The sequence below is a fragment of the Megascapheus bottae genome, chromosome 12 (genome assembly GCF_031878675.1).
Source record: "Megascapheus bottae isolate mThoBot1 chromosome 12, mThoBot2.hap1, whole genome shotgun sequence".
Classification (NCBI taxonomy): Eukaryota; Metazoa; Chordata; class Mammalia; order Rodentia; family Geomyidae; genus Megascapheus; species Megascapheus bottae.
The window spans coordinates 19,754,967-19,768,007 of record NC_143520.1 but is presented as its reverse complement, the minus strand read 5'-3'; the positions used below and the strand labels follow the sequence as shown (position 1 = coordinate 19,768,007).

General features: G+C 36.7%; 1 protein-coding gene across 5 annotated transcripts in view; it reads left to right on the top strand.

Annotated features, from left to right (window-relative positions):
• Tank (TRAF family member associated NFKB activator) overlaps positions 1 to 13,041 on the top strand; it is a 78,072-nt gene that overhangs the window by 10,324 nt on the left and 54,707 nt on the right. The window contains exon 1 of one of the 5 annotated variants that reach the window (XM_090342750.1): positions 1,917 to 2,006. The exons of the other annotated variants lie outside the window; for them this stretch is intronic. The gene's annotated coding sequence lies outside the window, so the exon portion shown is untranslated. Of the gene's footprint in view, positions 1 to 1,916; positions 2,007 to 13,041 lie in introns of those variants that run through there. 5 annotated transcript variants of the gene reach the window in all.

The following is a 13,041-nucleotide window of genomic DNA, read 5'->3' as shown; positions in this document are numbered from 1 at the left end:
AAGCCCAAGGACACTGCTCAGGCCTTGAGTTTAAGCCCTGGCAAACTAACAAAAAAAGAACCAAAAAAAAGTGAGAACTCTTCCTAAAAACCTGAAAGAATTCATTCATCCAAATACATGAATCTGAGAGTATATTGTTCTTAAAACAACAATAAAATTCAGCAAAATGGGTCAGAGGTGAACAAAATTTCCGTACAGTAAATCAAAGTAAAGAAGAGGTTGGAACACCAATATTATCAAGAATAAAGAGTTGCTCTATGGATTCTGTTCAGCCACTCTCCATAACCTCCATGCTCACACAACTTTTTTATTTTGTTGTGTTTTACATAGTTTTTTCCCCTCTATTCCAATTATGTTTTTTTCCTATAGACATAGACCTAAAAGAAGCCATCAGTTTCACTTTGTTGTCACTAGTTTCCCAGTACTGCTGGGAAATGACTTAAAGTAATAATCAAGCTGACATTCAACTGCAGTCAGAACTCAAAAGGGGTATCAAAATGAGTAAGGGAGAAAATACACATGCTCCACATGTATATAGTATTTAATAATGTATTTAACACTTAAAATAGTTTAGGTTATGTGTTGTATATAAGTGTATATGGAGCAGGGCCAATTTTTGGAGGAATACAGGCCAGCCATATGTTGGACAGAAGTCTACCTTTTTACTCAACTAATGGTTAATACATAGATAATAGTCTTACTGATCTCTAGTAGAACTATTAACTCTTGAAAACAATTATTTTAGTCACTTTTTGGTCTCTTAATGATGATCTTAGGCAGAGTCTTTGTTTGATAAGGAAAAGAGTATGAGAAAATAATAATAATTGTCTCTTAGAGAGATAGCCTAGACAGTAATCTGATTTTTCATCTTTTCCTATACACTAATGAAAATTATGAATAATAAAAAATAGAAATAAATAGATTAAATAGCTATAATCTACAGTAGCTTTTACTTACCATCATTACTTTTCCTTTACAAAATAAAAGTGTTTAACATTTAATTCATTGCAGTATGAAGTTACTATTGAAATTCAGTGAACTAAAGAACCTAATGTGAATTCCACCCCCCTCCCCTCACACACACACCCTTTTCCTTTTATCCTGGTCCTGGGCCTTGAACTCAGGGCCTGGGTACTCTGAGCTTTTTGGCTCAAGCTTAATGCTCTACCACTTGAGCCATAACTAGTAGTTGATTGGAGTTATTAAGAATCTCATGAACTTTCCTGTTTGGTCTGGCTTTCTGCTATGATCCTCTGATCTCAGCTTCCTGAGTAACTAGAATTATAGGCATGAGCCATTAGTGACTGTGTAAATGTGTAAATTCCATGTTAATGGTATTTAGCAAGTTGAAAGTCTTTAATTAAAGATTATTTCCTTCAATAAAATAAAGGGACAACAACTAGGGAAAAAAGAAAAACGAAAGTGTGAATTCTTGAAATATTTACACTGGATTCAGGTATGAAAATTTTTCTGTTGAGCACCAGAACAATGTTGTATGACTGCACTGTAGAGTCACTTTCTGTAAGGAAATTGAAGAATTAACAATATAAAGCATATATTACTTTAAATTGATTGAAGAAAATTTATCAGAATAAATTAGCAAATAAACTCTTACAGTGGGGTGTTTAAATGGCTTTTCAATTTTCTACACGACATGTACTGATTTCATATTTCTTTAACTTAAGTTTGATGTTTTCCACTTTTTAAAGTAAACCTTTCTGATAAAATCACACAAGTCATAGAAGACAGTAATATTTGCTGTTTCTTCCCACACAGTTCTGTTCTGTTCATTTTCTATATGTCTACAAACTTTCTCTACTAGTTTCCTCCTCCATGCATGTCCCTTGACTTAGGAAAACATTAAGGTTAGCCATTTTAAATTATGTCTTCCCTTTTCCATCTTTAGATTCTAATATGGCCCCTATTCAGGAAGAGGATATGCCTTAAAGGTCATTTGAAGTTTCAGATTGTGATGTTTGTCTATCAGTGGCAGAGGCAGAGGCAAGGTAATTGAAAGTTCATGACCATCTTGGGCTATATAGCTATATAGCTATAAAACAAAACAAAACAGAACAGCAATGAAAAGAACTCATATGTCCAGTTACACTGTTACACTGTTGAACCAACAGAATTAGATAAAAAGTCTGAGAAGAAATACAGCTCTGTGCCTCATAGTCAATGCTATACTATACAACCTAGATGTGTAGTAGTCTATACCATCTAGGTTTGTGTAAGCACTCTATGTAATATTTGTACAGTGACAAAATCAAGTAACGACACATTTTTCAAAATGCCTAAGATTCAGCAGGAAATGCTTATACTGTAGAGAAAACCAGGAAGTGGGCCGACTTGAAATTCATGGGTGTGGTCTTTGTGAAATATGTCTTAAGAGATAAGAGAGAATTTTCTCTAAGTTCTAATGTACAGCAAAATGGAGACTTTTCTGAAGCTTTGGATTTGATCAGTGGAGTTCTCTTACTTCATAATGATAAACTCAGACAACCACCTTATAGAAAAAATGCAAAATTCAACTTTCTAACAATGCTGAGTCTATGATATTTAACTCTCTCATATCAACTGCCAAATTGGAACCCAGTGTACTGTGAGTATATGCATAAGCAAAGTTTATCATCTATAAAGTAAGACTAGAAATGTAAACTGTTATTTGAAGAATTGGCCGCTTGTATATAACTACTGAAAGTGGAAAATGTTCATAAGTTAAGAGTGATGGTTCTTGCCAGGTATCAGTTGCGTAGGCCTGTAATCCTAGGTGTTCAAGAGACTGAGATCTTCTAATTCAAGCAGAAAAGTTTATGAGACACTATCTCCAAAATAACTAGCGAAAAGCAGGGCTGGAGACATGGCTGAAGTGACAAAGTACCAGCCAAAGCAAGTAGAGTGAGCACAGATGTTTAATTCAAACCCCACTCCAGTAACAGTGGACATTCTCTTCTATTTCCTTTCTTCAAATAATTAAACCACTTTGTTTTTTTAGTGTCTTTAAAGGCCTGCCTTAACTACATCCAAGATAGATGATGTCTTATTTATGTGTATGTACAATGACTGTTTTCCTAATTTTTCTGATGTTTCTTGTGAGAATACAAATGTACAGTTGAAACAAAGAAAAGATATTTCTTACACTTATTCACCAGTGTCTCTGTTAAAGTGGCAACTCTTCTGGCTGAGTGCTGGTGGCTCTTGACTCTAATTCTAACTATTCAGGAGGCTGAGATCAGAGATTTGTGCTTCAAAGCCAGTCCAGGCAGGAAAATCTGTGAAACTCTTATCTTTAATTAACTATCAAAAAAGCTGGAAATGGAGCTGTGGCTCAAGTGGTTGAGTGCTAGCCTTTAGAAAAAAGCTCAGGGACCCTGAGTTCAAGCCCCTAGACTGGTGTGCACGCATGTGCTTGTGTGCACACACACAGAACTGGCAGCTTTTCTGAATTAGAATATGTACTCATTATCTTGAGCAAAAAGATCAGGGATAGCACACACACGCATAGACACAAAAAACATTAAAGAGGGGCCGGGAGTTTGGCCTAGTGGTTAAAGTGCTTGCCTAGCATGCATGAAGACCCGGGTTCGATTCCTTGGTACCACATACATAGAAAAAAGCCCGAAGTGGTGCTGAGGCTCAAGTGGTAGAGCTCTAGCCTTGAGAAAGTCCAAGGACAGTGCTCAGGCCCTGAGCTCAAGCCCAGGACTGGCAAAAAAAAAAAAAGCATTAAAGAATTATAGATCAAGCTGGGTGCTGGTGGCACATGCCTATAATTCTAGTTACTCAGGAAGCTGAGATCTGAAGATTGAGGTTCAAAGCCAGCCCAGGCACAGAAGTCTGTGAGTCTCTTATCTCCAATTAACCACCACCAGAAAACTGGAAGTGGCACTGTGGCTCAAGTGGTAGAGCACTAGCCTCAAGCTGAAGAGCTCAGGGACAGTGCCCAGGTCCCACAATTGACCAAAAAAAACCAAAAAATAAAAAACCAAAACATTGCAGGTCACTCCAACGGAGTGGATCATATCTTTTAAGTTTGTGAATCCTAATATATATAACTGATCAAAGTTGAGAGCTCTTGTTTTTCATTTCGTTTTATCTCTCTTAGAGATGAAATGATAGTTTTATTTTATTACTAGTGCTCCTGAAGCACCATTTTTCTGTTTTTGTTTTTGTTTTTTTAAACTGAACCCAGGGCCACATTTAAGCTAGGCAGACAGTACCATTGGAGCCACATATCCCCAAACGCTTTTGTTTGTAAAAGCTTTTTCTTGGGAATACTATGGCTTAAACTCAGGACCTCACACTTGGTAGGTAGGTAGCTGCTCATCGTCAACTTGAGCCACTCTGCCAGTCCCTGTATTTTCATAGTCTCACTAAATTTTATGGGCTGGCCTCAAATGTTGATCCTTCAGCCTCCACCAGCCAAATAGCTGAGATTATGAATGTACAACCTAAAGCACTTTTTTTTTTTGGTCGGTCATAGGGCTTACACTCTGAGCCTGGGCATTATCCCTGAGCTCTTCAGCATAAGGCTACTACCTTACCCTTTGAGCCACAGTGTCACTTCCAGTTTTCTAGTGGTTAATTGGAGATAAGAGTCTCACAGTCTTTAGTGCCTGAGCTAGCTTTGATCCACAGTGCTCAGATTTCAGCCTCCTGAGTGGCTAGGATTACAGGTGTGAGCCACTGTGCCCGACTTACCTAAAACACTCTTGACCTTAATTTTTACTTTGTTTAGCCAAGAAAGTTGATTGGTTAACTGACATCTGGCAGCATGTTACTTACTAGCTCCAAAGACAAGGGTCTTAGAGTCCCACTTCAAAAGATTCCATATTTAGATAGTAGGAGATCAAGGGGGGGATGGGGATGGAGGGGGAAGAAAAGGTGGAAATTGTCAAGACTTTTTTTTTTCAAGAGAATATCTATGAACTGAAGGATGAATTTCTAAATTGAAGAGCTTACAAACACCCACTGCAATTACTAGAAGTTTTAGAATACTGTAGACAAGAGGCTGGGAGTGTGGCCTAGTGGTAGAATGTTTGTCTAGCATGCACAAAGCTCTGAGTTCTATTCTCGGGTACCATATACACAAGAAAAAGCTGGAAGTGGAACTGTGGCTCAAGTGCAATTGCTCGTCTTGAGAAAGCTCAAGGACAGTGTCCAGGCCCTGAGTTCAAGCCCCAAGACTGGCAAAAAATAAAAATAAAAGTAAATGAAGTGCTTAGAATGCTGGAGAGAAAGGAAAAAACATACTACTGATTTTCAGAGGTTGCAGGGAATAGGTTAAGTAGAATATCATGTATCAAATAGGTTTACACTTGACCAAAACAGAGGCTCAACAGCAACACTTTTAAAATTCTGAGGAAAAATTACTTCCAACCTGGAACTCTTAATCTGGCCAAACTATCAGGTTCAAGGATAGATGACATTTTCATTTGCTTTGGAAACTGGATTGATATCTGGACTATCTGATGGACATGTAGAACAAGAAAAGAGAAAATTGGATACTGTCAATAAGGTATTCAGTTAGAGAGAAAGATGGGTAAAGGAACTGGCAAATTCCAGGTGAAAAAAAGTCCTAAGGTAAAAACTTTCTGTCAAGCATAGAGAGCGGCTAATGTAGAATCCGAAAACTCAGGAAAGTTATGTTTGAAAAAATAAAATTGGTTTAGAATGAAAACGTACCAGAAATATATGAATATATTAAGGCATTACGTTAGTGACCATATGAGGAAATCTGACTTTTTTCAAAAAAGTTTTTCAGGAAAGCAAAATTAGCACTGAATAGTATTATATAACTATTAGGAAATACAGTAAAAGTTGAATAGAATGCTCATCTAACAAAATTGGCGTATAATTATGTTGGAAAAATGAGAGAAAGGATGAGATGTTTAAAGACAGCTGAGTTCATATTATGTGTGGGAAGACAAAAGTGAAAAATCAATAATGGCAATATTGCACATTTATTTAGAGATACAAAGATAAATACAAAAAAAGAATCAGCCAAAAAAGTTGTTGCCAAGGTGAAGCAGGAAATGAGAGAGGAAAGCAGAGGATTGTTGTTTTTCTTAAGCATGTAGAATTATTTGACTCATTAAGGTATATGTATATTTAGCTTTAGCTAAGAAAATACATAAAAGCTAAATTAGAGTTAATGATTATGCTTTTAGGTTAGAGAGACCTGAATTTTTCTGCTTCTTCCATTTTCTAATTCTCTGATCTTAGCAACTTATTTACCCTTTTAATTCAAGCCTAGTTTCCTCATCTGTAAAAAGAAGATAGTATTTGATACTTCAGAGAGAAGATTAAAAACCAGCTGATTTATGCAAAGAACCTGGCAAATAGATATCCGTTTTTACACCTGTCTCTAGTGTTTCCAATGAGGAAATAGAGAACAACTCTTTCATTGTTGGAGTGCTTGCCATTTGAACAGAGGGCTTAAATTATACTTCGGTACTTGCACTTAGTGCCTCCTTAGATTTTGAAGACATGCCATTATAATCTCCCAGTTTTCTGTAGTTTGAAAAACTTAAATAGAATTGGTATAATTAAGTATCAGTAAAGAGAATATCAAGTTAAAAGGGTCATTACTACTTGAGAAAAGGCTCTGGCTATTTTCACAGTTGGCCCATGAGAGTTCCATTAGTAGTGAAACCAATCTTGTTGTGTATTCTTCTGGGTTCTGGGAATTTCATAAAACCAATATCAATAAAGTGCTATTCTGGGCCATCTGCCAAAGTGTCAAAATACTTCCTTTATAAAGAAAATCTACCTTAGCAACTGCTATTTTTTTCTTATTTATTTTTAATTTTATTTTATTATCAGGATGATATGCACAGGTTACAGTTACATAGTAAGTTAGTGAGTACATTTCTTTTCAAACATTATTACTCCTTCCCATGTTTTCTTCCACATTCCCTCCCCCGAACCCCCTTCCCAACTTATAAAGTTCATTTCCAACCTATTATCTTTTCAAACATTATTACTCCTTCCCATGTTTTCTTCCACATTCCCTCCCCCCAACCCCCTTCCCAACTTATAAAGTTCATTTCCAACCTATTATCTTGGTGTTTATCACTGTTACATTGGTTCACCCTTTGTCCTTTGTCTCATCATTTTGTTGTTCCCCTTCCATTCTTTAATTCAAATAAATGAATATACAGTACACCAGGTACCAAAATCAGATACAGTTGACAAAGGGATAAGCCGTGGTGGCAGGGGTTTGGAGGAAGGGAGGAAAAGAAATAACTTCACATAGTGCATTAAAAACAACCACCACAAAGAAAACCTCTTGTTTCCATATCCTGGAGTTCATTTCATTTAGCATCATCCTATATGGTCATATGTACATAGCTATGGAGCTATTGTGATCTTCTGCTATGAAAATCATAGACATATACTAATTATTACAAATGAGGGAAACCATGAAGTCTGTTTTCTTTGGGTCTGGCTTACTTAGTATGATTTTTTTCCCAAGTTTTTCCACTTGCTTATGAATGTGGTGATGGCATTCTTTCCATTGTGTATATATACACCACATTTTCTTGATCCTTTCATCTACTGAGGGGCATCTGTGTTGGTTCCAAATCTTAGCTGTGATAATGCTGCAGTGACCATGGTTTGGCTGGTAGCTTTAGTATGTCCTTGTTTCTGAACATTTGGGTAAAGCAATTGCTATTTTTGTTTTTGTTTCTGTATTCTATATTCTCATGAAACAATTAAAAAAGCAGGTCTCTGGGATAGGAGCAGTTGCCCTGATTGCCTTTTAGTGATTTGCAGTGCTTTTTACCAGCTATGACTTGACCCCTTGTGACAGTGATTTTTAAATGTCTCCCCGATACAAGAAATTATCATCCAAGAAGTCTTGGAAATGGAAAGTTTTTCTGACCACCTTGAATGAGTCTAATGTACTAATCAGTAGGAAGTAAATTCCCTTTGACTTTACCTCACATTCATTCTAAGCAGAACTGAAGTCCAATTTGCTTATTTTCTCCCATGATCTATACTCTCTAAAGTACACATTGTCTTAGAGAAATTAATCCATTGATCAGTTCTTGCTCCTCCACAGTAGGATGGCACAGTAAATGTTAGAATTTACTAGATCAGAAACAACAATCATGAAAAACGAATGTGGCCCTAAAAAAAAGATAGCAAATTGGATAGTTTGGGCACAAACAGAATCTTGAAAATTTTTCAAGCTACTCAGGTTTTGCGTCCTTTGTAAGGAGTATTTAACAGTTTGAGTGAGAGTATGTTGCACATTATTAAACTATTAGATCTGGCTAGGTGGCTCACTTCTGTAATTCTAGCTGTGCAAGAGGCTTAGATCAGAAGATTGATACTCAAAGCCATCCCAGGCACGAAAGTCCATGAGACTCTTAGCTCCAAAAAACCACTGTGAAAAAGTCAGAAGTAATGCTGTGACTCAGCAAAAGAAGCTTAAGGACAGAACCTAGGGCCTGAGTTGAAGCCCCAGGACTAGCGAGACAGAGAGAGAGAGACAGAGAGAGAGACAGACAGAGAGAGAGACAGACAGAGAGAGAGAGACAGAGAGAGAGAGACAGACAGAGAGAGAGAGACAGAGAGAGAGAGAGTGTCTGTGTGTCTGTGTGTCTGTGTGTGTGTCTGTGTGTCTGTGTGTGTGTGTGTCTGTGTGCGTGCGCACGCGTGCGCGTGTGTGTGTGTGTGTGTAATACATATTATATAATGATACATACTATGTATCTGAGATCTAGCTTTAAACTTACATTGTATACTTAAAGTCATGCTTTAAATATCTTCGGAATGACTGGCAGTGGAGATATAGAAGGCTCTGATAAAACAAGTTTTGACTTGCAAACATTTGCCCAACAGCCTCTGGGTGTCCTCAAGGAAATTAAAAGCAGAGCTATGCCAGTGGTTAAGAGCACAGAGTACAGCTTTATAATTACCAGGCCTTTGCCTAATCCTCTTTATCTGTAGTAATATTCTCAAGGCTAAATGGCTGCTCATCAATTAAACTATGACTTAAAGAGAAAGTAAGCTTTTTATGAAAAGCTTTTCTACCTCCTGAAATTTCACTCTCTATAAAGAGTTCTTTTTATTTATTCCTTCTGTATGTCCCTTTGTATTCTTCATTTTGTTCTAATGTGGCCAGTGACTTGGCCATGCTGGAAGGGCATTCCACTATCCACTGTCTACTATCTATTCTACTATCTTGTAAGGTTCTTATTATTTTAGAAACAACATTATCCTGTACCCTTTATAGATTGTAATGTTTGTTATACTTACATCATATGGGGGAGAAAGGGTTTTTTTTTTTTAAAGATTACTGAGAATTTTATATCTACAGAAGATAAATGCAGATTTCTACTCGGAAAAATCATTAATAATAGCTATTTTATTATAATAAAAGTGGTAGAAAGAAAAACATAAAAAAACACGTTCAAATACTCTGCCAAAGATTTTCTTTTCCTGTTACTCAACTGCACGAAAAATGTTAATAGATGAGAGCATTAGATAGTATTCCTACCATTTGATTAACAGACAATTTTCAGAAGATAAAAGACTTATGCTATGCTTTGTAAATTTCTTAATTTTTCTTCCAATATATTCTAAATAAATAAGTGAGCCTGACTTCTTTTTTGGTTTCTGTTTAGGAAAAAAAAGTATAATACCATGGTACAGGGTAGTACAATAAGTGTTCCAATTCTACATTATTATAAAAAAAAAAAATATGGGAGGGAGCCGGAGCTGTGGCTCACGCCTGTAATCCTAGCTACTTAGGAGGCTGAGACTTGAGGATCAAGGCTCAAAGCCAGCCTGGGCACAAAAGGACCTGAGACACTTATCTCCAGTTAACCTCTAAAAAACGGAAGTAGGGCTTATTAGTTCAAGGATAGGGATGTAGCCTTGAGCTGAAGAGCCCAGGGACAGCTCCCAGGACGAGATCAAGCCCCATGATCCAAAAATAAAAAATAATAATAATAAAAAAGAATATATATATATATATATATATGAGGGAGTTCCTGCATTTTCTTGGTAAGAATATTTTGGCTAAGGTAATAGTCCAAAAAGACACATACAAAATAGACTATATGTTCAGGTGGGAAAGGCATTACCTGTCATTTCTTATCTTTTTTTTTTTTTTTTTTTGCCAGTCCTGGGCTTGAGCTCAGGGCCTGGGCACTGTCCTTGGACTTTCTCAAGGCTAGAGCTCTACCACTTGAGCCTCAGCACCACTTCCGGCTTTTTTTTCTATATGTGGTACCGAGGAATCGAACCTGGATCTTCATGCATGCTAGGCAAGCACTTTAACCACTAGGCCAAACTCCCGGACCCATTTATCATTTTTTTTAAATTAATTTTGGTGCCAGTATCTGGTTTTCAGTGCTTCATACTCTTCTTTGACTTTTTAGGTCACTGCTACAAGTTTACCACTTAAGCTGTTACTCTAGTCAGGCCTTTTTTGTTGCTGGAGACAGGGTCCAATGGACTTTTCTGGCTGGACTGGCTTTCAATGGAATTTCACTCAGGCTCAGCCTCCTGAGTAGCTAAGCTTACAGGCATGAACCCTTGGCACCTTGTGAGCCATCATTTCTTCTTGTATTTGTTCTTTCTCTTCATTATTAATTATGTCTCTTAGATCATTTTTGTCCAAAGCTGAATTTATAGTCTCCCTCTGCTCCAAATTTTCTTCCTATTTTATTTTGTCTATCACAACTGTTTCTCTAAATTTTGAAAAAGGACTTGCCCTTATCTTGCTTGTACCTTTAACAGCTTTTTTCCCCCAGTTCTTTGGAGGGAACACACAAATCCTGAGAACCATTGAATGAGGTCTTACAAATACTTAGAATGTGCTATCCTTGAGCCCCCCCCTACCCCCAAGATAAGCTCATACCTTTTTTTTAACACATTTATAGTTGACCTCTTAGAATAGTTATTTTTCTCTTGTGTCAGCTTCACTGCATTGTAAGCTCTAATTAGAGAAAAGGGCAAAGACTTTATCTCTTTCCCTGGGAAGAAAGCAGTTCATACTGAACATTCAGAACCAAATCAGGATAGAGTTTTTCCATTTTAGAAACCCTCAAAGCACAATCCTAAGTGCATAGGACCATTTACAATGAAGCGTATCAAAATGAACTCCAAAAACTGGAAACAAGAGGATCTATGTCCTGTGTTCAGTTATTTCTATTTTCTTCTTTCTGTTTTAGTTCTCTTTATTCTTTGTCTTGTATGTACAATTACATGTAACTACATGAGATTAACCATAAGTAGAAAAAATAGAGAAAAGAAATAACTTCACAGAGTACATTATGAAAAGCAATCACAAAGATAAATGAGGCTATATCTTTTTTCTTCTTTTCCCCTTAAGGGAAAAGTTACTGTATCTGACTTTGGTATTTAGTATAATGTGTAAATGTTTATTTGTGTATTTGAAAAAGGAAAGGGTAAGGGAAAAACAAGATGAATGGGAGGGGATGGGGGAAGAAAACTGGGAGAAAAACACAGGAAGGAGTAACAGTGTTCAAGAAGTAATATACTCACTACCTGATGAATGTAACTGCAGCCCCTCTGTATATCACTCTAACAATAAAATAAAATTAAGGCTGGGAGTTTGGCCTAGTGGTAGAGTGCTTGCCTAGCCTGCACAAAGACCTGGGTTCGATTCCTTGGTACCACATACTTAGAAAAAGCCAGAAGTGGTGCTGAGGATCAAGTGGTAGAGTTCTAGCCTTGAGAAAAATCCAAGGGCAGTCCTCAGGCCCTGAGCTTAACTCCAGGATTGGCAAAAAAGAAAAAAAGAAAAGAAAAGAAAATTAAAAATTACATATAAATTTATGTGCCAGTGATGACATATAAGATTCTTTTCTTGAGTACTTGTTTGTAGAACATGACATTTGAAATATGATGTAAAAACTCAGTGTTAATAATAAAAACTTTTAATAAAAAAGGTCAAAAAGATAGTTTTATATATACATATATATGTATGTTATAACTGATGGTGCTTTCCTTCACAAGAGTAGGTTTCATGTCAGTGATGTCATAAAATCCATGGTACCCAGCACGTCTTTATTCACAGTTATCAAAAAACATATCCAACATACTTTGCAACTGACTTTAATGAACAGTTCTTGAACTAAGAAATTTGAAGATTTAACCCCATTTGTAACACTGGTGTGTGTTGTAGGTCAGTTATTTAAGCCTGTGACTCTTATCAGCAAATGGAATATTAATAGGAAATGGATTGAAAATACCTTGTAAAATAAATAATATTGATGTGGTTTGGTACTTTCTCTTAATCCCTTGCTATACCCCACAGAGTGCCTTATCCACAGTAAGCAAACAAGTATTTTTTCCTAATGCAATTGAAGAGTAATGAGATGTATTTTATTAAATTAGATTTTAGTTCCAGCAATAAACAAACTTGGTTGGGACTAGGAAACTTTACCAAATGAAGAAAATACCTTCCTTGCTCAGAATGGAGAAAAGAGGAAGTAGCTTGCTGCCAAGGGATTTTCTTGGTGTACCCTTCTGGGCTAGAGAAGTTGGGAATCTGCTGCCCTCTGGTTTGCTTTCTTGAGGAAACAGCTGGAGGTGGAAGTAGTTACTACTAAGAGGAGAAAAAGTGGGTGGGTGAGTCAATATTGAGGCTTCAGGAGAATTGCAACAGGAAAGGGCAGTTTATCCATTTAGTCTGGCTGTCTTCTATGATGTAAAATAGAATGTCTTAATATTTTCTTCATGCAGTAGAACAAAACCAGCAAACTAAACTGAGAAATAAAGTGAAATCATAAACAGAAGAATGTTTCCAAGACAGATTGCTTTAGCTTGGAACTTCTAGTTTTGGTGAACAAGGCTGCCCATGAAAGATGGCATACATACTTGTAATCACAGCTACTCCAAAAGTGGAAATAGAAAGAAAGATCATGATTTAGGAAGCTTGGACTAAAAAAAAAAAAAAGAAAGAAAGAAAAAGAAGGAAGAAAGGTAACAAGAAGAATAGTGTGATGGTGGATGCTAACCACACCTATTCAGGAGGCAGATCTACGAGTATTGCAG